At 33.0% G+C, this 25198-nt stretch overlaps 1 protein-coding gene across 1 annotated transcript in view; it reads left to right on the forward strand.

The window, feature by feature from the left end:
* The first annotated feature begins 15039 nt into the window (after positions 1–15039).
* Positions 15040–25198, forward strand: part of LOC124540837 (hemicentin-1-like) — a 141042-nt gene continuing 130883 nt past the window's right edge. The window contains exon 1 of the mRNA XM_047118563.1: positions 15040–15282. The gene's annotated coding sequence lies outside the window, so the exon portion shown is untranslated. The remainder of the gene's footprint in view (positions 15283–25198) is intronic.

A 25198-nucleotide genomic window follows, 5' to 3' on the forward strand; every position in this document is an offset into this window, starting at 1 on the left:
AAAAATGGCGTAATTCTAAAGATCTAAGCATACATCAGGACAGACAGATTGACGAATACTATGTAATGATAATTACCTCCAGAATCCAGACTCGAAACGTAAGAAACATACTAAATAATAAATAAATAAATAAATATTGGACAACATCACACACATTACTCTGATCCCAATGTCAGCAGCTAAAGCACTTGTGTTATGGATAATCAGAAGTAACGACGGTATCACAAACACCCAGACCCAAGGCGACACAGAAAACTCATGAACTTTTTCTACATCGACTCCGCCGGGAATCGAATCCGAGACCTCGGAGTGGCGTACCCATGAAAACCGGTGTACACACCACTCGACCACAGAGGTCGTCATACTATATGTATATAAAAAAATCTATTACTTTATAAGATTATAATAATGTCAATAAAATATATTGCTAATATATTCATTACCTATAATTAATACACGATGTTTAGAAATATCAAAATACTTTTTTATCTGTGTTAAAGTATTTTTATGTTTCCTGCTCTTTGTTATTAATAAATGTTTTTTTTATAGCAGCAAGTTTCGATAATATTTCTGTGATCGATCGGTTCTGATATTATTTGGTACTAGCTATGATCGGTGGTTTTACGCATGTTCTTATATTATACATGGAATTATACCAAATACTTAATACCCAATGATGTTGTAGTAAACAGATATGTTATTAAAGCGCAAAAAGTGAAGACTAGAAAACGTCCTAATTGGGACGTTTGTCCATAGTTATTTTACGTAGTAATACTTTATAATACATCATAATTACGTAGTAATACGTTTTGCGTAATTAAAACATCTAGTTATCCCTTTCACTTATTGTTATTATCAAGCTATCCTTTTTACTTTTAATGAAATGTAAAAATAAACTAAAATAAAAGGTCCCCGGCGCGGCACACTTTTTTCTGTTGTGTAGTATGGATATAACATATCTGTTTATTAGAATATCATTGTTAATACCTAATTTTGAGTTATTTATTTGTTTAAGTTTGTATAAAATTATAATGAATTGAAAAGAAAATACTATGCATATATAAGTGACTTCAAAATGGTGATGTTTCGTAGTATATATGATTTTTCTATGTATAATTTAACCCTACACTTAAACCCTGCACAAAAACAACCCTTGTTAATAGCAACCGATATGATTTCAAATTATTTCTAATCATTAACAAAATTGTTTGAACCAGTTCATGAGAATCATCATAATAAATTTTTTTTTTTATGGTATAGGTTGGTGGACGAGCAGATGGGCCACCTGATGGTAAGTGGTCACCATCACCCATAGACAATGACGCTGTAAGAAATATTAACTATTCCTTACATCGTCAATGTGCCATCAACCTTGGCAACTAAGTTGTTATGTCCCTTGTGCCTGCAGTTACACTGGCTCACTCACCCTTCAAACCGGAACACAACAATACTGAGTAGGTACTGTTATTTGGCGGTAGAATAACTGATGAGTGGGTGGTACCTACCCAGACGGGCTTGCACAAAGCCCTACCACCAAGAAATTAAAATTAAAGAATTATATGTAATGATTATAGCTTTTATGAAAGGAACCGATACTTTTTTCAAATGTACAATTTTTAACGATATATCTAAATTATCGTTATATATCTGTGTAAACATTTTGTCAAAAGTATTACGTTTATTAGAACTGAATAGTTTTTTTGAAAACCAAATTAAACTATCAATTATTTCCTGTAATAATTCAATTTGCAATAATAATTATTTTTAACATAAGTAACATTACTATGTTGTTATTATTACATTATTCTTTTATTTTTTAAATTTATTTTAGGGCCTTATATTTATTTATTTTGTTAGTATTGCCTATATTGTATTTGAATGGCCTTAAACCGTATTTGTCTATGTCTGTTATAGCTTAAGTTTTTAATATTATTTGAGAGTGTATTACTTTTCATTTAATTTAACAGTGTTGTAAATGCTGTAGTAGTGTATCACACTGCACTAGTCAAACAACAATAACAACAACAGTCTGTAAATTCCCACTGCTGGGTTAAAGGCCTCCTCTCCCTTTGAGGAGAAGGTTTGGAACATATTCCACCACGCTGTTCCAATGCGGGTTGGTGGAATACACATGTGGCAGATTTTCTATGAATTTTGTCACACGCAGGTTTCCTCACGATTTTTTCCTTCACCGCTGAGCACGAGATGAATTATAAAGACAAATTAAGCACATGAATCAGCGGTGCTTGCCTGGGTTTGAACCCGCAATCATCTGTTAAGATGCACGCGTTCTAACCACTGGTCCGTGTACTTTTATTGCATAAGTGTTTTTGTGAATATGCCGATGGTGTTGCAAATATATAAATAAACATTAAACCCTCCACTTTCCGCCAAACCGAAAAAACAAACAGAAAAAACGATGTGATTATCATTTTCTTTTGATAAATTGCAAATGTTAATGATAACTCCAAAACACTGAATTCAAAATCACAGACAGTCAATCAATTGTATCGATTTATATAGATATTAATTCAAGATACAAACGACAAAATTAATCATTAGTCGATGTTGCTATCGTAGATATTTTGACACATAATGACATATTAGTTTAATTATAACGAAAAAACTAAACAAGTTTCTTCAATACGTTTTTATTAGGAGGTATTCTGTCAGATAGAACTCGCAACTCACCGCGAAACACGAACGTGAAATATCACAATGTGACTTCTATACAAATACTAGTTATCGCGCCCGTGGCTTCACCCGCCTTTTTGGAGGTTAGTTGTCATGTTCTAGGCAAAAAAGGTATAGTACGACACAACTTAGATGTCGCATCGGCAAAATTCGTAAAACCGATCACATCCGAATTGAGTACGCTATCCCAAATTATCAATATTTATTTCTCATGCGAATATGATCTTTGCACAAACGTAATAACTTGTAATATCATATGACCTAATATATGCGTCAATTTGACACCTCGATTTACAAGCACTTGCTTTCTCTGACGCGAGAATCTATAGCGACGAATAGAGTCGAATGGCGCGATAGGGAGCTATTTCTATTGGTCGTGTAAATCGGCAGTAATCGGTTTTATTTTCATTCCATTCCATTTTCCGATGCTAAATCTAATTTGTGTCGTACTATATCTATGTTTATTAGCATTCAAGTTTCCTTCATACCAAATTTAATTAAATTCGGTTCATTGGTTTGGTCTTGAAAGTGCGACAGACAGACAGACAGAGTTACTTACACATTTATAATATTAATATGGATATATGATATAAATACGAAAGGTCTGCCTGTTTGTATCGGCCAAATCGCTGAATTGATTTGATGATATTTAGTATCCTATAGCTCCAAAAAACAGCATAGGCTAGGACAAGAAGAAAGAATACTTAGAAGCTTACAACATCCACGGACATCAAAGAAATACTGCTGCTTGTGAATCCAAAATTACCTTTTCTACGATAATATACTGGGTCAATCAAGGGGCTCGTATCGCTTCTTTCTTGTGATTGTTGAGGCGCGTGCCCGTGGCTGACGCCGGCGCCAAATATAACAATAACTATAACTACGCTACATAATCATTAATCGAATGTTAAGCAGTCTAATATTTTTGGTTTCATTTTAATAAAATATTTAAAATACATAATTATTTTTATTACTTTTTAGTGGATATTATTTTTTTTTAAATAGTATTTTATTTTGGAGTCGATTTTTTTCGTTTAAGCTTAGATCCATGGACTCACAGTTGCCCGTACCTTTTTTACATTTAACTACATGGAAATATCTTGGTTGAAATATCAAAAAGCGCGGTCTATAAATTAACATGACATGTATTACTATTGGCAGTATGAACATAAACTATTAATGCTTATCCATACATTCATTTTTTTTTTAATATTTAATGTACTGTAAGTTATTATATATGTCGGCGCGAAACCACAAATTTAAGAAAAACACGTGTCCAGAAATGATTATTGTAATAATGTAAATCTGTTCGATTATTGAATTAATAATGTTTAGTGAATTCTGAGATGTTAAATTAGTCTGAAATTTTTTTTCCTTAAAAAGTTGTTTTGAGTGAATGGTCTACCCAACCATTTTTGCTATAAAAGACCGAGCGCCCACCGGTATCGACAGACTTATTCGAGCCGTCGGAGCGATCGGACCTCGGACCGATCGGACCTAGTTTGAAATAAATCAGAGAAGAATATTTCCTGAGTATAATGTCATACATCCGAGGATGCATAGAGATCCAAGTCCTGACACTCATGACGTCAACGATACTGACGTCATGTCTTTTAAAAACGTGCTGCTATAGGCTTCTCCGTCATATATAATTTAAAGCGTTCTACACTACTTCTCCATATGAACGTCTTCACCAAATGTGTGGAATATTTGCACACAGTACACAACAGGGGTACAAAATCACTTCCCGTTTAAATATCTATAAAATAAATTTATACATATAAAATTAAAATCACTACTGTTGATGTCAAATAATAAATACTTAATAGTCTCGTTAGTCGAACTAGCTCATGGCTGATAGATCTTATGCCTTGGGCATTAGTCCTGGTTCTCTTCCTGTGAGTTTGGCGGGAAACTTTTAACAATATTTTTATACGATTGTCCTTATCCTTGTTGTGTAGTTAAAATTATAAGACTTAGTAAATAGAGAATACAACAGTATTTACACACATAAGTGCTATTTAAAATCCCTCGCTGGTATTTTGTGGTATTATTCTTTACCGGATATACCTTTTAACAATATAGGAAGGAAAATTTATATGATAAAACGTGTCAGCTGTCAACATTCCACGAATGATATACGAAGTGAAGTCTTACAGAATAGCACTGCAAAACGTACAACCTCCTATGCATGATACGAGAAATATTTTCGCGTCAGAAACGTTTCACTCAAGTGTTACACAACACTGAATAGTCATGTGCAAAATTTGTGTTGTAGTCATTGAAGGGAAACATCGTGAGGAACGCTGCATGTGTCTTCACTGAAATTCTGCCCTATCTCTATTCCATCAACCCATGGTGGAATATGTTTCAAACCTTCTCCTCGAAAGGAAAGGAAGCTTGCAGTGGAAAATTTACAGGCTATTGTAATTGTTTGTTGTTATACAAGTAGTGAGGTTGCATTTTTTACATTGATTAAATAATCACGCGAACGGACAGATGATCCACTTGGAGGAAGTACATAGGTAGTTATAAAACAATTAAATTTCAAAGTGGATTCCTGGCCTTATTTAAAAAAAAATACTGTTTCTAAACGTTTATAACGCAAACGTTCAACGTCACGTTGACTGTCAGTTATTTTCCAAGAACACGTGGACGTTTCAACCCTCTTTTTTAATACAATTCCCATTGAGAGGAAAGAAATCCCATGATATTTACATTGGAGATTTAAATAAAAACAAAATAAAAATAACCATACAAATCATGAAATAAATGGTCGCAAGAATTCGAGCATAATTTCCCCGTTGACTCGCAAACTCGATTCTCTGAGCGCATAATAACCAGCCCTGTCACCAATAAGCGTGAGAAAGATTCATATATATATTTACTCTTATTGAACAATGTAACGTATATTTTTATGATATAGGTTGGCGGATGAATGAATGAACCATCTGATGGTTTGTGGTCCCTATCACCTATAGACAAGGGTGGTTGAAGAAATATTAACCGTTCTTTACTTTGCCGATACTCCACCAAATTTGGTTATAAACATAAGTTTTTAATATTTCCAAAATATATTTAAGCCGTTTACTGTTGCACCTTGGGCCATAAAGAAATAACAATAATCAATAATAGCGTGTTTTTGGATAAGGTTTGAAGCTTATTCCACCACGCTATTCCAATGTGAGTTGATTGTTACATATGGTGGAATTTGTTTCGTCACATACAGCTTCCCTCACAGTATTTTCCTTCACGTCTCAGCACGATATGAATCATTAACAAAAATTGTACACACGAAAGATTAATGGTGTTAACCTCATTTTGGACTCGAAATTTTTAGTGACAATTTCTTCTAGCTAGATCTTGGTTACGGCAAAGACTTTTTGTGTCTCCAGAGACATGCCGTGTATGCCTTAGATGTCTAATATCTTAAATTTCTATTAATGTCGTGCGTATTTTATTTTCATAGTATTATTATTTTACTATTTTTTTTGCGTCAATTTATTCTTGACATACCCAAAAGTCGAACTAAACGATTTGATAGCTCGGTTTTGGTGAGAGTCGCTAAGATTTGGAATGACTTTCCTGCGTCTATTTTTTCGAACTCCGGAGCCTTTAAGAGCAGAGTGAACAGGTTTCTTTTAGATGGGCGTGTACCACCTTCATCTTTATCTACACTTTCCATCAGGTGAGATGAAAGACAAACGACTATTCCATATAAATATGTAAAAATCCGTATTTTATTGAAGACACTGCTCTGGGTTTAAAAATGGTTCTCTTAGCCGGTTCTTCTCGGGTCAGAGTGTTTCTTTTTCCGAAGTGGTAGTGTTTCATTTGACTATCAATAAGTAAGTGTAATGCTTCTACATTGAATAAAGGAATTTGAGTTTGAGCTTGAGGTTGAATAAACCAAAGCCTCCTATCTTAAACTACAAAGCCCACTTTCATAAATATATAATGCTTATGATGAACATCAATACAGTGTCGATCTAAATGTCCATTGCGTCCATTAAAAAGATCGTACTGAGCAGCTTGTGTCTAAGTTGATACATCCTTCCTTAAATATATATTTTTATTACATAGTTTTTTTTAATTTCCTTTTGAATAACATATATTGAAATAGTTGTCAAATTTAGAAGCTACATAAGGTTAAGATGTTGATTGTTTTTTATTATGACACTTAGAATATAATTTTGCTTTTGTTATATTGTATTATTATAATCAGAAAACTTTTTGAAACCAAGTTCTTTCACACGGTTTATAGTAGAATGAACTGGCATATATCATCAAGTAAGGAAAGGGGGCCCAACCTCTCCAAGCTACCTTTCCCTCTCTTTTACTCTTTGTACGAAAGAAAGAAAGGAATGTTTATCTTATCTTGTGTACGATATGAGATACAAAGACTTGAACGTTTTTCTTTTTTAATTAACATGGATTTTTTTAATAACATTTTTTATATCATTTCATTACTTTCAAACATTGATTTATTTAATTTATAATATGTAACGACAGCTTCGTTCCAACCGGGTGTCCTAAGAGACCTCATTTAAGTACACGTTTTTTTTTTAATTCACAATATGTTATGCAAAGACAAAATACATACATTCAACAATTTAATTGTACCGGTGCTATTTAAACTTGTAAAATGTACAATAAATATTATAAATATACTAATTCTGCTACGTATACAAAACATTCATTAAAAATAAAATTTAAATTTAATGAACTATATGAATTGTAATCAAATTAATTTAATAATTAAAATTTATTGTTTGTATGAAATCCGAAGCATGCATGATTAATTTGAAAGCTTAATTTAATTTATTGTTTTATTGTGCTGTTTGTTTTCTAAATTATAAATAAATAAATTACACTATAGAGTTTTTATTGTTCGTTAAATCTCAAAAAAAATTTCTTTTTTAATTCTGCACTAACCATCCATTGAAGGGTGCGGTCGGAAGGTTGTGATCTTCGACTATCTTCAGGGTGTTGAACTTTAATACGCATTTGTGATATCGACCGCTCGGATGCTGCCTGATTAACCACAGATCATGAATAATAAAATATTATACATCATTTGACGTTTAAAAATGTAATTACAGTCACAGATTAAAATTGTTTTAATGATTATATTCGAATATTGTTGTTTTTTTTATGTCATTTCAATTCTATACAATCTGTTACATCGTTTTTTTAACTCAAAATTAAAAAGACGTATCTTTACATATTAAAAAATGTTGTGCTTTTAAAATTACTGTTTTGTAAAATTAATTTCTCTGTCTAGAAAAAAAAACATGATAAAAGAGTTTTTAACATATTTGAAAACTAAAATATAAAATAAAAATTTAAGTATTGTTCAAATATTTATTACAAAAATAAGTCTAAAACCACGGGGTATAGTTAGTATATATATATAAATATATTCCTCTTTCGAGGGATCGCTTGCGATATTGTAATTGTATCCTTCCCCATAAATATTCCTCAAAACGAAAAGGAAATATGTTTGTCGCGGTTATTTACGTTCATACGTACATATATGCATACGGTATTTATGTATAATTGTATATACGCCGAGATGGCCCAGTGGTTAGAAAGCGTGCATCTTAACCGATGATTTCGGGTTCAGACCCAGGCAAGCACCAATATATATATATATATATATATATATATATATATGTGCTTAATTTGTGTTTATTATTCATCTCGTGCTCGGCGGTGAAGGAAAACATCGCGAGGAAACCTGAATGTGTCTAATTTCATCGAAATTCTGCCACATGTGCATTCCACCAACCAGCATTGGAACAGCGTGGTGGAATATATTCCAAAAACACTCCTTAATGGAAGAGGAGGCCTTAGCCCAGCCGTGGGATATTTACGGGTTGTTACTTTACTTTTTACAATCTATTAAGAAACAAGTTAATCAACATTTACAAACTGTTAGGTAATATCTGTATTAACAAAACAAAATTACTTTTAATACATTTATAAAAATGTAAATTAATAATACCAAAATACCTTTCATAATTCTTAACACGATCAATGCGGAGCGAGGTCTAATAAGCCTCGTATGTGTCTTCCTTGCAGCTAAGAAAAACATATATTTATCAGTCGTGCAAAGGCCGAAATATCTATTTGATATATTGTAGGAAAGATATATATATATGTATATGATACTTTTTGAAAAGAGAATGCTATGGTATACCTACTTTAAAATAGTCTCTTTGATAACGTATTGCATTGAAGAAATAAAATTCAATCATATCACATCGAGTTGTAGTTTCTTAAACGTTACGAGGTCTAATAAACCCCGTACCGATATAATGATATTCATACGAGGTCTTAAACGCCTCGTACTTGCTTGGACGTTTGGGAAAGTCACACTAACTCTCCTTACATTAGTATAATTTATAAGTTAATAAATTAAAATCCCATTTTTAAAAATGTAGTTCGTTATAATTGACGACCTCCGTGGCCCAGTGGTGTGTACACCGGTTTGGTACCCCATTCCGAGGTCCCGGGTTTGATGCCCGGCCGAGTCATGGAGATTATCATTACTTTTCTTTGTTGTCTTGGGTCTGGCTGTTTGTGGTACCGACGTTACTTCTGTTTTTCCATAACACAAGTGCTTTAGCTACTTACATTGGGGTCAGAGTAATGTATGTGTGTTGTCTCTCATTTTTTTTATAATTGTACTTGGCTGTATGCACAAAGCATACCCGTCTAGAGTAGCCAGTGGTAGGTAAGTTAGAAGAGATGGCGCTCTGACGGTCGCCTTTCATATGTAGGCCTACAAGTTCTATGGGGGATTCCCGGGGTTCTGAGAAACTTCTAAACCATTCCTGAGTTACTGAGAAACTTCTAAAGATAACTCCAACATGTAATAACTGATAAAAGATCAACACAGACTCCCACATGTTCCAACATAATATACTATGAAGCACATTGAAGTGATAGGCACTGCACTTTACTTTCAGATTGATGTGTAGTAGTTCCATGATAGTTATCTAATTCACCCATAGACAATGACGCTGTAAGAAATATTAACTATTCCTTACATCGTCAATGTGCCACCAACCTTGAAAACTAAAATGTGTCCTAAAATATGTCCCTTGTGCCTGTAGTTACACTGGCTCAGTCACCCTTCAAACCGGAACACAACAATACTGAGTACTGTTATTTGGCGGTAGAATAACTGATGAGTGGGTGGTACCTACCCAGACGGGCTTGCACAAAGCCCTACCATCAAGTAAATTTTAAGCACTTTTTACTCTCATCAAACATAAACGAACTTCTCTTCACGTGGGTTGGATGAACAGTTGGACGATTGGACGATCGTGTGGGACCAGCATTACATAAAACATCTCACGCACACTAAGACATTATAAGCACGACCTACACTCACACTAATGCAAGATAATTTAACATTAAGGCGCGCATTAATTAGTGAACAGATCTGTACTGCTGTTGAACTATTCTATAAAAACAAATTTGGAACACGGTAGAATACGATCGTGTAATGTCAAAAAGTGATATGTGATATTGACGTTTTTTATTGTTATATTTGTATCACCTCTGTTCGTGCTTTTTAGGGTTCCGTAGTCTACTAGGAACCCTTATAGTTTCGTCATGTTTGTCCGTCTGTCTGTCCTGGCTCGTTCTCCGCCGTTTCTGCACCGATTGCCACGAAAATTGGTGGAGAGATGTATAATGATAATCCAAAAATTGTTTTTTAAAATTATAGAAAAATAATTATTTTTTCAACGAAAACTATAGCGGACTTTGTATCATACATAGTTATTTTTGTACAACCGAGGATCGAATCGACCAACTTATGACGTGCAGTTGCCCTAACTAAAAGGTATGGAAATAACTACCTACAAACAGAAACAATGAAAATAAGTAGGAATGTTACAAACCTACATACAGAAGTGGGCCAGGGTAGAAATAGAGATTGCTAAATTTCCATCTTATGGCTACGGAACCCTATCATGTGCGTGTGCGATACGCTCTTGGCCGGTTTTTGTATTTGGTCTTTGATTTGTACATTTTTTCATTTTTGTCAAATATATTTTTTTGGCAACACCATAATTTATGGCATTCAGCCTCGATGTTGACTGTATGCATTTAATTTGAGAAAAAGTCTTCTAACGAAATTGTTGCGTTCTTGGCGTACATTCCAAAACCGTTAATAATATTGTTGGAATAAACAAGCAACATCTACGTCAAGTTACAAAACTTCCGTTAAAAAAAAAAGCGGGAGATTCATAGTTGACACATTGAGATCGCGAATATAATTATTACGGTGCAATGTGATTATTGATGGTTATTTGTGTTGTAGACTAAATGTTTTTCTAATGTGGTAGATTGATTGTTATTTTAAATAAAGATTATTGTTTTAGAGGTTAACCCAATATTTATTTATTTTATCTTTGAATTTTAATGATTATCATATTGATTCCAACATTTGACAAATATACTCGTCATAGTAGAGTATGATATGATATCATCTTATGTCATCTCTCAAGACTTAAATGAGCTAGCCATGAGCTTTTTTCTTAATGGTATAGATTGACAGACGTGCATATGGGCCACCTAATGGTAAGTGACCAACGCCCATAGACAAAGGCTCTGTAAGAAATATTAATCATTCCTTGCGTCAAACCAAACCAAAAATCAACCAATGCGTCACCAACCTTGGGAACTAAGATGTTATGTCCCTTGTGTAGTTACACTTCGCTACCCAAACGGGCTTCCACAAAGCCCTGCCACCAAGAAAAGATGAAACTCCAGCACAGCAATGCATAATAAAATATAAAGAATTAGTGATTCTTGGAACATTAACTGTCAATATGATAGAAAAGTTTTTTTATTTTTTATTATTCAAGATAAGCTATGAACGCAACTCTTGATCTTTTTCAATTCAGAGTAATATGTTTCCATAAACATAAAAAGTGTACCAGTGTCTACATAACGATGGTTTTATGATTCAATAAAAAGGCGTGTAATTAAATTAGTTGATGGTATTCAGATGCTGTAGGGCAACCATCGTCACGTGTTGGAACTGGGACAAGTACAATAGTTACCCTTATAAAGCGAGTTTATTATGTTATAAACGCAAGAGTAACTTTGTCTGTCTGTTTATTTATTGTTTTTTTTTATGGTCAAACTACTGATTAATTTCCAAGCAGGATATATTAATTTAAATAATTGTATTTACTAACATTACTTTGTATTTTTTAAATGGTGAAAAAGAGTAACTACTGAGTTTCTTGCCGGTTCTTCTCGATAGAATCAACTTTCCGAACCGGTGGTAGCTTCACTTATTTGTAAAATGGCGATTCAAAAGTAGTTGTAAAAGCCTACTTGAATAAAGTTTATTTTGATTTGATTCGAATTCAATTAAATGCGCTTACTAGTATTGAATATAAAATGGTTTATAGTGAGATGTCTTTACGAAATGTTTGATATGTAAGAAATTTTTAACCGATGACAACAATTGTGCTTGTGTGTAGAGAATCTGAGTTTTAACCTGGGCAAGCACCATTGAATATTTCCAATTTGCCGAGCAGAAGATAAATGAATAATAAATAAACCCAACACATGGAAACCTGTGAGAGTGTGTACATGAGTATCTATCGATCAAAGGTATGGCGTGATGAAATTAGCTAACCTCGTCCTCAAACGTCTTCTTATCTCATAGTAGGGCATTTACAAACTGTGACTTTTTATTTTTACAACTTTTTGAATATTAAACGCTGTATGCATTTATAGAAAAACTACTTATAACAGAGCCAGTGGTACTTAGTTAGTGGGCGTACTCTGTTAGATACAATCGATCATTACAACAACAACAGCCTGTAAATTTCCCAGTGCTGGGCTAAGGCCTCCTTTTCCTTTGAGAAGAAGGTTTTGAAGTATTCCACGAAACTGTTCCAATGCGGTTCGATGGAATACACATGTGGCAGAAATTCAATGAAATTAGACACATACAGGTTTAATCGCGATGTTATCTTTCACCGCCGAGCACGACATGAATTATAAAAACGAGAACCCGCAATCATCGATTATGATGCACGCGTTCTAACCACTGGGCCATCACAGCTCAGTCCCGTAAGCGATCATTAACAAGGCGTGAACTTGTGCCCATGACGCATTGATTTATCCACGCCGCCACCGTGCTCCTGCTAATGTATACGTGATCTCGCGCACCTCAGTCCGCTTTATTGCTCTTGTGGACGGCCGTTACTTTTTTTTATTACAATGTATTCATGATGTTAACTGATTGGCGGCACAATGCCAGGTGTGCCTTATGTGTATATCGGTGAATGAAAAAAAAATGTCTTCTGACGAATTCCTATTTCTCTTTGAAAGGCAGGAATTTTAAAAAATATACGTTCTCGCTAGGCTATCAAAACCCCCATTAAATGCCCAGATTTTAAAAACCGGGACGTATCTAGATAATTCCTTAACGTGTGGCCACTCTATGAGGCGGCCATGTTTTTTTTTTCATATATAGAACTAGTTCCGTTGATTAAATTAGCGGCAAAATTTAATTGGTTATAAATTATATCATTGTAATGTTATCGATAAGTATGAATTAAAGCGTTATTAAAATATTGTTACATAATAAATTACAAAAAACATCCGATGATATGATCGATTTTTCGTGTTACTAATTAATTATAAGATTAAGTTAATAGAAGGCATAATGTTATTCTATACAAGGTGATAAAGGTGTCAATACAGATTAAAAAATATATTAATTCTAATTTTAAATATTTATCAAAAGACTCAACTCTGTGTCAATGTTAAAAAGTTAGATAATGTACATCTATTCACACATAAAGGTGGTGACCGGCTACCATTGTTATGAGTGTAGTTTAAACTTGAATAAGACTTCGATGAGCAAATTTAAACTACTTGTAAGAGTTTACTTTATTTTATAGCTGAAAAAGGAGCCCTAAGCTTCCTCGATGAAGACAAATATGTACATTGTACATAAGGTAAGAAAAAACTTTTACACAGCATTTAAAAATGATGTATATTTTAGTATTTGTAGCATCACTGCACATTTCGGCAATGTATGTATGCATCATTGCCAAAATCTATACTTATATTGTAAACGTAAAAGTAACTCTGTCTATCTGTTTGTCTGTCGCTCTTTCACTACCCAACTGCTGAACCGAATTTGATGAAATTTAGTGTGAAGAAAATTTGAACTCCAAGCATAGACTACTTTTTTTCTAACACGTGACAATCAAACCCCTAAAACGAGCGAAGTCGCGGGCGATAGCTAGTATGCAATCAATTGTAAAAAAATATAATAAAATAAACAATAATGAAACTAAAAAACTGTTAAAACATCATCGATATTTCCGGGTAACGCTAAGTGCAGACTCCCAGAGTCGGACTAACATAAAAAATGTATAGTAAAAAAATGGGCGCTTTTTAATTTTTAGACTTATTTTTCAATTTCCTCTTTACACATACAGAAGCTGCATATTTAAATCAAAGTATCCAATTTTCAATCAGCCGCCGAATTAATTATGTTTATATTTTTATTTGTATAAAATCAAATGAAAACCAAATACACAAATAAAATGATAATTATAAAACAGATAAATTCAAATTATAAATAAACATTATAATATGTAGCAAATAAATATATTAAACTTTTACGGATTTACAAATAGATACTTGGTACTTGTTATCAAAGTGCAAATTAAAAAAAAACCGCCCTCGTTGATTCGCAATTTCGATTCTCTTGGCGAAATGAACCAGCTTTCTTGTCACCTAAGTAGGCAATAAGACGGGTGTTAAATCGTTTATTTGGTATGCACCATTAGTCTAAGATCCAGGAGTTCTACGAACTTGTAAAACATTTCATTTGCACATAGATTAAAAAAAAAATACAGTTTAAACTTTTTATTTTTAATTGTTTTACAGACAGTTTTAATTGCTGTTAGAATCACTAATTTGGACTTTGGTCAGCTTATTTTCAACCAAATACTTTTTAAAAGAGTGGGCTTTATTTAGTAAAGATTGCGTGCTACATATTATTTTCTAAGTATTATTACTTTTAAACGGTTACAAAAATTATAAACACTAATAAAAATGTAGGCTACGCACATATTTGTGTTCTAAAATTGAAAACATATCAAGAAATTGATTGACTGGTTTAAAATTAGAGAATTTGCTTTCAATACGGGTTTTTGGTTAAAATGTGTTATGTTTTTATACCTTTTTTATTGTATTTGCGTGATTTTTGTGTTGGGTATAGATTACAGAGGGTAGCGGGGGCTGGAGTGAGCGCGGCGTTCAAAATCTCCAGTCGAGCAACGGCGCTCGTGTTGTCAGGACGCGGGAGAATATTCTATTTGTTACGTCTGTGAACCGTCGCCACTCGCGATATAAGCGACTTTTACGGTTTTTTTTTTTCGTTCTTTCTGTGTTTATACGATCAAACGATTTATTGTGACAATGATGTGAATTAAGATTAATTTATCGATTCAGTGGTTTGTGTATAATGTCAAACTGAAACATTTATTAACGGGGATTACTGTGAATCTGATGTTATTCGTTTAACAGGTCAGTAAAATAACGTTTGTAATTAATTTATTGTGTAAAGTAACGGAAAACGATATATTATGTGGCTTGTGTTTATAGTCAATAATAAAAAAAAAAAATTAAATAATTCTAATAAAAAGTTTATTAGAATTGAGATGAACAAAAAAAACTGTATTTTGAAACCGTTAAAAATAAACGTTAAATTATTTTGAATAAAAATATTATGAACGAATATTCTTTAAGAAATACTAAATAGAATAATTGTTTTACTTCGTTTTTATTATAACGATTATATTGTTTATGGCAATACCATTATATTTAATATTATAACATATATTAAGTCATAAATTAATTAATTCTAAATCGTTAAAGAGGTTTTATAATTTCAGGAAATACTTATTATACTGTAGGCTATTGGTCCTCCTTCCGTGATTTTATTGGCAAATTAAATTTTAAATGGATGCCATTTTGTTTATTTATGACAACTTACAGTGCTACGATTTAATGGGATTGTTTAAATTTATCAAATTCTAATTGAAATTATTTGTTTTAATCGACTTAAAAGAACTAATTGACTGCGATTGTTTGGATTATACCTTTCGAGAAGATTCTAGTAAAAGAGATTTTTTTTTTATGTTATCGTTAATATTATGAAATTTGGTTCAATTATTATACAGCTGAAAACAGATTATGCACAATATATTTGAAAGTTAAGAAGTATCTGTATGTAAATCTCAGTAACTATATAATTTATTTTTCCGTGATAAAGTACCTACTGTAAATTAAGTTTAGTATATAACGAGTCGAACACAGCTACAAATAAGACTAAATATAAAATAGGTATAATATAAATATTCTGGTAAACTTGTATAGCGTTAAATTGTATGAATTTTACTTAAATCTAGAATTTGGAATTAAGAAAAATATAGCTTTCAAGTAAAACAACGTTGATCGAGTTTCAGTTGCGTGTTTCGAGTACTTTTCTAATAATTTTGTTATTCGATATAGGTTTTATTTTTGCACTGAAAAGTATATTTAAATAGATTTCTTGACGTCTAAAACTGAACGGTATTTAATTACATTTATATTTGAATGTTTTAGGAGATAGGATAGCTTATTAATGAACAGGCTGTTACCCGTCGCTTCGCTTAGGCGTAAATTAAAATACAGTAACGAAGTTTGTATAAACCTTTTTGCTTATGAACAATAATAATTTAAAAAAAAACTACGTACCTATTACCTTTTCTAGAAACTCTGCGTATTTAATTTTGGAATAAGAATCCGTTTAAAGTTTCAGTGTGATGAAATAACATAAATTCAAATTAAGAATATATTTTTTTAATATAATATAGGTACTCATAAGTATCCAAATATTAAGAGGAAGATATTAATCAAAATAATTTCAATTTAATATTATTATATATGAAGCCTTACGTTATAATAAAATTAGTATTAATTTGACAGAAATAGAAATATAATCGGCCAATAAGTAGGCATATTTTAAATACTTTTTGTTTGGACTGATTAATTACTTTCTTCGCCTTACACGTTAAAAAATAATAAGTGCTAGCTAGCAGTCTGTATATTAGCAATTCGTCAAAAAAAATCAAATAATATTTTATATACTAAAAAGAAATCCTATTATATAAAAGTAGCGCTCTAATAATAATTGTAGGTTCAAAATGGCGCCAGTGGCGTGTTACAAAAAGGCGTTTTCTGGTTGTTTGTTTTAATAGACATTTTGATTAAATGAAATTAATTTCGTGTTTCAGTATTTAATTATATTTAGTTCTTTCGTAGGAATTTTACACATCCGAATAGATGTTTACTCGTAAGTTTGTTTGTGTAGAAGTCGAAATCGGATTTTGTTAAAAACTCATGACTTTTAATTCTATTGTATGAAACCCTTTTTCATTTTCCAAAATGAAAGTAGCTTGAGTTACTTTTTTAACACCTAATATCGAATTATGAGAGTTGCGGGAAAAGCGATCCAATCGTAGTCCAGATAAGCCAGAATAAAAAAATAGATATAGACTAAAAATTTTTTTTTGCTTTCTTGCTTTTTAAACCTTACTCGTAAATAATTAAAGTTTATTTTTGAATAACAAGTTATACTCATATGAAACCTGACAGCTACTGTTTTATCTATCCTGTAAAAATACCACTGTTTTTTTATGCGCGTGACTCAAAAACCGCTGAATATAGAGCATAAAGTTTGTATCATTACATTATGCGTTTTTCATATAAACTTTTTGGTTAAAAATTACAATGATACGACGAAACGTAGCCACAGAAACGCGTGGTCATTATAGTTATAAATATAAATCTATTTGAAGTTAGACAACGTTTTTAAGAGTCAATAATTGATCTGTCGCTTATAATAAAGGATTAAGAAAAAATTAATTAAATTTAAAACGGGATGCATCTGAAGTTTATATCGATACAGGCGTAAGCGACGTTCGTTTTATAAATTTTCTGCACCAATCAGATTAAAGTCAAAATAATGACGATATTGATTGTCGTGATATCATTGGTTGACATTAAGCAACCAATAGTATGCATTATATCTGAGAAATTGGAAAGTCGATATAAGTAATTAAGTGGAATAATGTTGTATTGTAAATAACTAGTAACACGCCCCGACTTCGCACATTTTTATGCTTATACTAAATATACTACAGAATGACTTACAACGTTCACAGTTATTCAACAGAAGACACTGTGTTCCTGTAGTTTATATCTGTAATGACTTCGAAAATATTCATTTAAATTACATGCGATAAAGGGCTGTATTGATCTATATTAAATGCACTGTGTATTTAAGGTACTTGATTGAATAAGGATTAATGATGTATTGCTTAAATGCGCTTCGAAATTAAACCATTATTTCTTGAAAAAAGTAATTAAGGATAAAAATTATTATTGTTTATCCCTAAGAGATAGGTATATGCGATGGTTATAATTTCTATCTATAAATCTCTAAAATAATCAGTGTTTCTCTACTATATTGTGCATGTATACATTGGACAACATCACATACATTACTCTGATCCCAATGTAAGTATCTAAAGCACTTGTGATATGGAAAATCAGAAGTAACGACGGTACCACAGACACCCAGACCCAGTTTTTTCTACTTCGACTCGGAATCGAACTCGGGACTTTAAACCCGCTACTCGATCACGGAGGTCGTCGATGGTGGTATACGAGTATATATACCATGAAAGTTGGCACACATGTCGGTATAAGAAAGGATACCGCGGCAAAATGGTACTACTGGGATAAAAGATTTAAAGTATGAACAAACTTTTAACCGCATTTTCCTTGTCTTGCAAATATCAGTTAGTTTGCTTGCACGGCTTAAGCGCTCAACCGATAAGGATGTAATTTCCAAAAGCACCTTTATGGCACTTAGGCTCTTATTCCTCTCCGCTTACAATATCAACACGCCGCTAGATGGCACTGCGCTACATTAAACTTTTAAGTCGTTCAATCAGTTGCCGTGTTTTTTTTTAATTTAGCGTTATAAGATAGTATGCTCATTGGATATATACACGTGTATGATCGTGGATTCAAACTCTGATAATATGTATATAATAATATATACCCTTCCCGGCTTCACACTGGTATGATAAGGGTCTATATATAACTTTTATATTAAAGAACAAATATTAATATCTATATCATAAAAGATATATCTACATATGTATAAGAGTGTTTTTACAGCTTTTATTATAAAAATAATTCCAAATTTAAAACAGAAAAATAACGACTGTATTTTTAGAGTACCGGAAGGTTTGTATTTCTGTCAGTCTGTCGCCAAACTGTTTCTCACAAACCGTGATACCTATATAGTTTCAATTTCAACAAATTATGTATTTCTATAAAACAAAAATATATATATATTTATGGGCCTTCGCGCGAGTCAGAACCGCACTTGGTCTCTTTCTAATTCATCAATTTAAGAACTTTAATGTTACAAATATTAATAACTTAGTTATTATAGAGATAACAAAACTCACAAACGAATATCACACGAATAAAATATAAAGAAATAATTGGTCCTTATGCTCAACGCTTAGAGCACACAATTGTGACATATGACCTTTCGCACTTACGATGTAGCCTCTGCGTTAGAAGAGTAAGTAATGTTATCCCCTCGAGGAGGATATTATCTGTGGTGAATTTGCGGGCACTAGCGTCGCTTGTAGAATCCTCAACTAGTACACCGAACGATTCAAAACTTTATGTAAACTTATAATTACTTTACTGATAAAATAACATGAACACGTTAATTCGTACTGTTAAGAATAAATATCTCATTGCTAGGCTAATGTGATCGTGGCCTTATTCTCCATTAGGTACGGATCACATGTGGGAAATAATCTCTTGCTACCCACGTCGACTATAAAATTAGAAGCCACAATTTTCAATTATGAGTTATAGTACGATACAACTTAGATGTAGCATCGGCAAAATTCGTAAAACCGATCACATCTGATTTGAGTACGCTATCCCAAATCATCAATATTTATTTCTTATTTGAATATGATCTTTACACAAACGTAATATCATATGACCTATATTCGTCAATTTGATACGTCGATTTACACGTATAGTAGGACACAAATTAGATGTAGCATCGGAAATTGCAATGGAATGAAAATAAAACCGATTACTGCCGATTTGCACAACCAATAGAAATAGCTCCCTATCGCGCCATTCGACGCTATTCGTCGCTATAGATTCACGCGTCAGAGAAAGCAAATGTATGTAAATCCACGCGTCAAATTGACGAATATATTAGGTCATATGACATTACAAGTTATTACGTTATGGCAAAGATCATATTCGGATGAGAAATAAATATTGATAATTTGGGATGGCGTACTCAATTCGGATGTGATCGGTTTTACGAATTTTGCCGATGCGACATCTAAGTTGTGTCGTACTATACTTGCTTTAATAGCGACGAATAGCGACGAATGATGCGATAGGGAGCTATTTCTATGTTGTGTAAATAGGCAGTAATCGGTGTATTGAATTTGGTGATGCTACATCTAAGTTGTGTCGTATTATACCACTACAGTTTGTGTTAGGTACATAATCAAAACCTAAATGAACTCAGTTCAAATAGGCTCTTCCGTAAGTTATACGAAATTAAATATAAAGCTGCCGGGTCGAAATAAAGATCGTAGCGAGTCCCCGCAAGGAACTCGGAAGTAACTTTTATATTTTTTTACGTTTTGCGTGAAAATCAACGAACGCTTATTCCAAGAAATATACTTCTAAATTTTTTCTATCGTTATTATGTTTTGTTCTGAATTTTTCCTTCGTAAGTTAAATTATAATGCACGTTTTTAATATCCAACAACAATAACATGTACTGCTTGTAAATATCCCACTGCTGGGCTGAAGTCCCCTTGAGGAGTAAGTTAGGAGCATATTCCACAACGTTACTCCAATGCTGGTGGAGTAACGTGGCACAATTTCGTAGAAATTATACACATGCAGGATTCCTCGATGTTTTCCACCGACCAGCATGAGATGAATTATATACACAAATGAAACAATTGAAAATTCTGGGTGCTTGCCTGGGTTGGAACTCGCAATCAACGGTTAAAATGCACGCGTTCTAACCACAAGGCTATCTCGGCTTACATTTATTAATATGACAAAGAAATAGCTAGGAGGCGATCGTTTAATTTGCAAGGTTTATCAAACAAGAAGGCACTGTTAAGTTAGATATACTTATATCTTGTGATAGATATATATATCTGTGGAATAGACTCATCATATAAAAAAACATGTACATGAAATCAAACAAAAAAACATTAAATTCATGTAGTATTTTAAAGTTTTTTTTATTCATCTGTACACAAGAACAGAATTTAGTTTCTGCTGATAAGATCTTACGAATAACGCAGTAATTAATTCATTTCATACGATTAAATAACATGTATGTTAATTAAGAACAATTAAATTTGTATATCCTGTCTGAACTATGATTTTTTATCATACATATAATCTTGTGTTGTGTAATATAATATACTAGTTGTCGCAAGCGGCTTCATTCACGTTTTAGCACTATCGCGCACTGGTAACTTTTGTCACGGTGACTGTTTCGTCACTCTTGTCAAATCCGTGAATATGTACAGATGCAGACACAAATGTCACTAAATTGTCACGTCGTAAAGTACGCGCACCTCCATACATATTCATGGACTCGACAAGAGTGACGAAACAGTCACCGTGACAAAAGTTACCTACCTAGTTCTTAGGGGGTGAGTTGTCAAACATAGGCAAATAAAGAAACGTATGTCCTTCCTTCAAATTTGCTCAAATTCGCTTCATTGGTTTGGTCGTAAAAGAACCACAGACATACCGAGTTACTTTCACATTATAAATGTGAAAGTAACTCGGTATATAATATTAGTATATATTTATTTATTCGTTAGCCGTATTCGTGTACCTGATAGGAAATTCTTTAGAAAAACATTGCAACGTTTGATCTTTTACGCTTAAATAGAAACGTAAACACAGATTTCCATGTTTCTTATCTTAAAAATGAACATACATCCTCGTTTCATCCACTTAGGTGATGAATTTTGTAATTTGATTTAGTAAATCTTTAACTGTTTACTTATAATATCCACACTTCTGAGATCAGAAGTGATCAATTCCCATACAAATTTTGATCTACTTTCAAAACATGAGAGTCGAGATGGCCCAGTTAGAACGCGTGCATCTTAACCGATGATTGCGGGTTCAAACCCAGGCAAGCACCGCTGATTCATGTGCTTAACTTTTGTTTATAATTCATCTCGTGCTCAGCGGTGAAGGAAAACATCGATAGGAAACCTGCATGTGACAAATTTCATAGAAATTCTGCCACATGTGTATTCCACCAACCCGCATTGGAACAGCGTTGTGAAATGTGTTCCAAACCTTCTCCTCAAAGAGAGAGGAGGCCTTTAGCTCAGCAGTGGGAATTTACGGGCTGTTGTTGTTGTTCAAAACATCAGTACTTAACCATATTGTCGATCTGTATATAATTAATCCTAAATGTCATCATAATGGACTTAGGCTTATGTGTCGTATTTAAAACAGTCATTTCAATATTAGACAAATTAATTTATTCATTGGCAAGCTGAAATATACAAGTATAGATTTTAATGTCATTGTTGGACATCAACGAACTCTGTAGTCGAGTAGTGTGTACACCAGTTTTCATTCAGGCCAAGTCGATCAAGAAAAAATTCATTAGTTTTCTATGTTGTCTTGGATCTGTGTTCGTGGTACCGTCGTTACATCTGATTATCCATAACACAAGTGCTTTGGGTACTCACATTAGGATCAGAGTAATGTATGTGATGTTGTACAATATATAATATTTACTTGTATTACTTAAATCGACATAACAGATTATGAGTCTGATTCTGACGTTATAAATTGTTATGAATATCCACGACTCGTGTTTATCATCTAACATAAGTCTTAATATATTGTTAGCTAAATGGGATCATCACGATTTTGTACAGAATATATTGTAAAGCGGAAGTCTGTTGCTGTTAGGATTGGACGATATACATTGATGTATTAAAAGCACTCGATCTATAACGAAACATCGAATCAAAGCAATGTATTGTTAATTTTACAACAACAACTATACATGGATTTTTTTTTTACTTTATGTGTTTATTTTTTTAATGAATTCTATAAGTATGTATTTTCATTATGAAGCATTCGAACGCTATTTTGTCTATACATATAAAAAAATTGGAGTGTCTGTTTGTAATATTAAAATAGCCCTTTTTTACTCAATGCATATGCATATTTATCCACGGTCCATATACCAAAATAATATTTTTTACAATTTTTTGTATTTATGTCTGTCTGTTTGTTCTGGCTAATCTCTGGAACGGCTGGACCGATTTTACTCAGATAACTGATATAATAAGGAATAACTTAGGCTACAATAATTTTTTTTTGTTTAATTCAAACGCGTACAAGGTCGTGGGCACAGCTCGTTCTAAATTAAATATATATATGTTTTAGAGTACCTAACATCGGCCTCAGACTAACAACATGTCAATTAAGAAGTGTCTTTTGACATTTTTCATTTCTATTTAAACACTGCAAGCTGCATTAAAATCTGTTGCGTTTTAAAGATCTACGCCTACATAGGGACAGATACATATCGGGACACATTTTTATATGTGTGTGTGAAATCACGTTGACTTGTTACTTTTATACGTAGACGAGAGGGAAGGCCTGATAGTAAGTGTCATCACGGCCCAAAGATAATGGCCACCAAAGTCGGGAACGAGGGTCATTCGTCCCTTATGCCAATAACACTGGCTCGATCACCCTTACACCCGGAACACAACAAAACTGTTTGCTGGTAAAATATGTGCTACATTAGTACTTCAGCAGACGAACACTCATAAGTCCTTACTAACAAGTAATTATTATAATACCAGTATTATATTTAAAACATTGTAATCATAATGATCATTATCATTACATAGTATAAAATAAAGTCGCGTACCGCTATCCCTATGTATGTTTAGATCTTTAAAATTGCGAAAAGGATTTTGATGCGGTTTTTTTTTAATAGATAGGGTGATTCGAGAGGAAGGTTTTTGATTGTAAAACATGAAAAATATATATTTTAGGTTTTTCATGTGATGTCGTAAATAAACAACTTCTCTAGTTATATATATTATAAGAATCAGAAGTTGTTATTTATTAAAAGAAAAACAATCTACCGACAAAACACTCTTGTTTTATGTTTTATCAAAATAAAGAATTTAACAATAACTTTTATTAGACTAGCTGACAATAATAACAATTAGCGAAATACTAATTATCTTACGTGCCGACAGCATGACGACCGTCTAGCGCGAGATGATAAGGACTCTGGTCTTGGAATCGCACTTATGTAGCCTGTAGCAGGTAGGCTGGTGTGGTAGAGATGACACTCCTTACAATATATTCAAACCATTTAGTAACAGCATTGCACCTCACCATATTATCAGTACTCCTAAGGAATTAGACCAGGTTGAAGCCCATCCTCAGGATCTTATGATGACTTCTGAATAGACAGAGCTGGCACTGCTGATTCTTAAGTGGGTATTATGGTGTTCTATTACCCATGAGGCGTTAAGGACCCGTAAAACTCATATGTATTCACGATTTTCACCGAAATAAAAAAAGGGAAGCCAGTCTTGTATGACGAAATAAATCATAGTTAGTTAAATATAGTTTTCATTTATAAAACTTTCATATTATGAAAATAATTTTGATATATCGGCGTGTCAAAGCTCCCTAACGTCACGGACTCACGCACGCTTCTATGAAATTCATCGATGTTTCTATTTTTCATCGTTAAAATGGTGATATTTCAGCATGTTTTGTATCTATTAGTAGGGCTTTGTGCGAGCCCGTCTGGTAGGTACCACCCACTCACTAGCTATTCTACCGCCAAATAACAGTACTCAGTATTGTTGTGTTCCGGTTTGAAGGGTGAGTGAGCCTGTGTAACTACAGGCACAAGGGACATAACATCTTAGTTCCCAAGGTTGGTGGCACATAGACGATATAAGGTGGCCACTTACCATCAGGTGGCCCATATGCTCGTCCGCCAACCTATACCATATAAAATCTATTAGTTGTATTTTTATATTTCACACAAAAGAAATCCAATCGCTTAGGATTTGATATTATAGAAACGTAAGCATTCACTTAAGATCCAAACACACTCCAATCCAATTTGCACACATTTGAAAAACTTATTAGATTACTTGGGCTGTTAAAGTAAAGCAATCGGCAAATGTTTTGCTGTTAGGTTACCTTGTCTCGTTTTAAGAAGTGCTGATTACTCCAATACGGAACGCTAGCGTGGAGCTAACATTACATCTGAAGCTTTCCTCAC

This window comes from Vanessa cardui, chromosome 26, assembly GCF_905220365.1.
Source record: "Vanessa cardui chromosome 26, ilVanCard2.1, whole genome shotgun sequence".
NCBI lineage: Eukaryota > Metazoa > Arthropoda > Insecta > Lepidoptera > Nymphalidae > Vanessa > Vanessa cardui.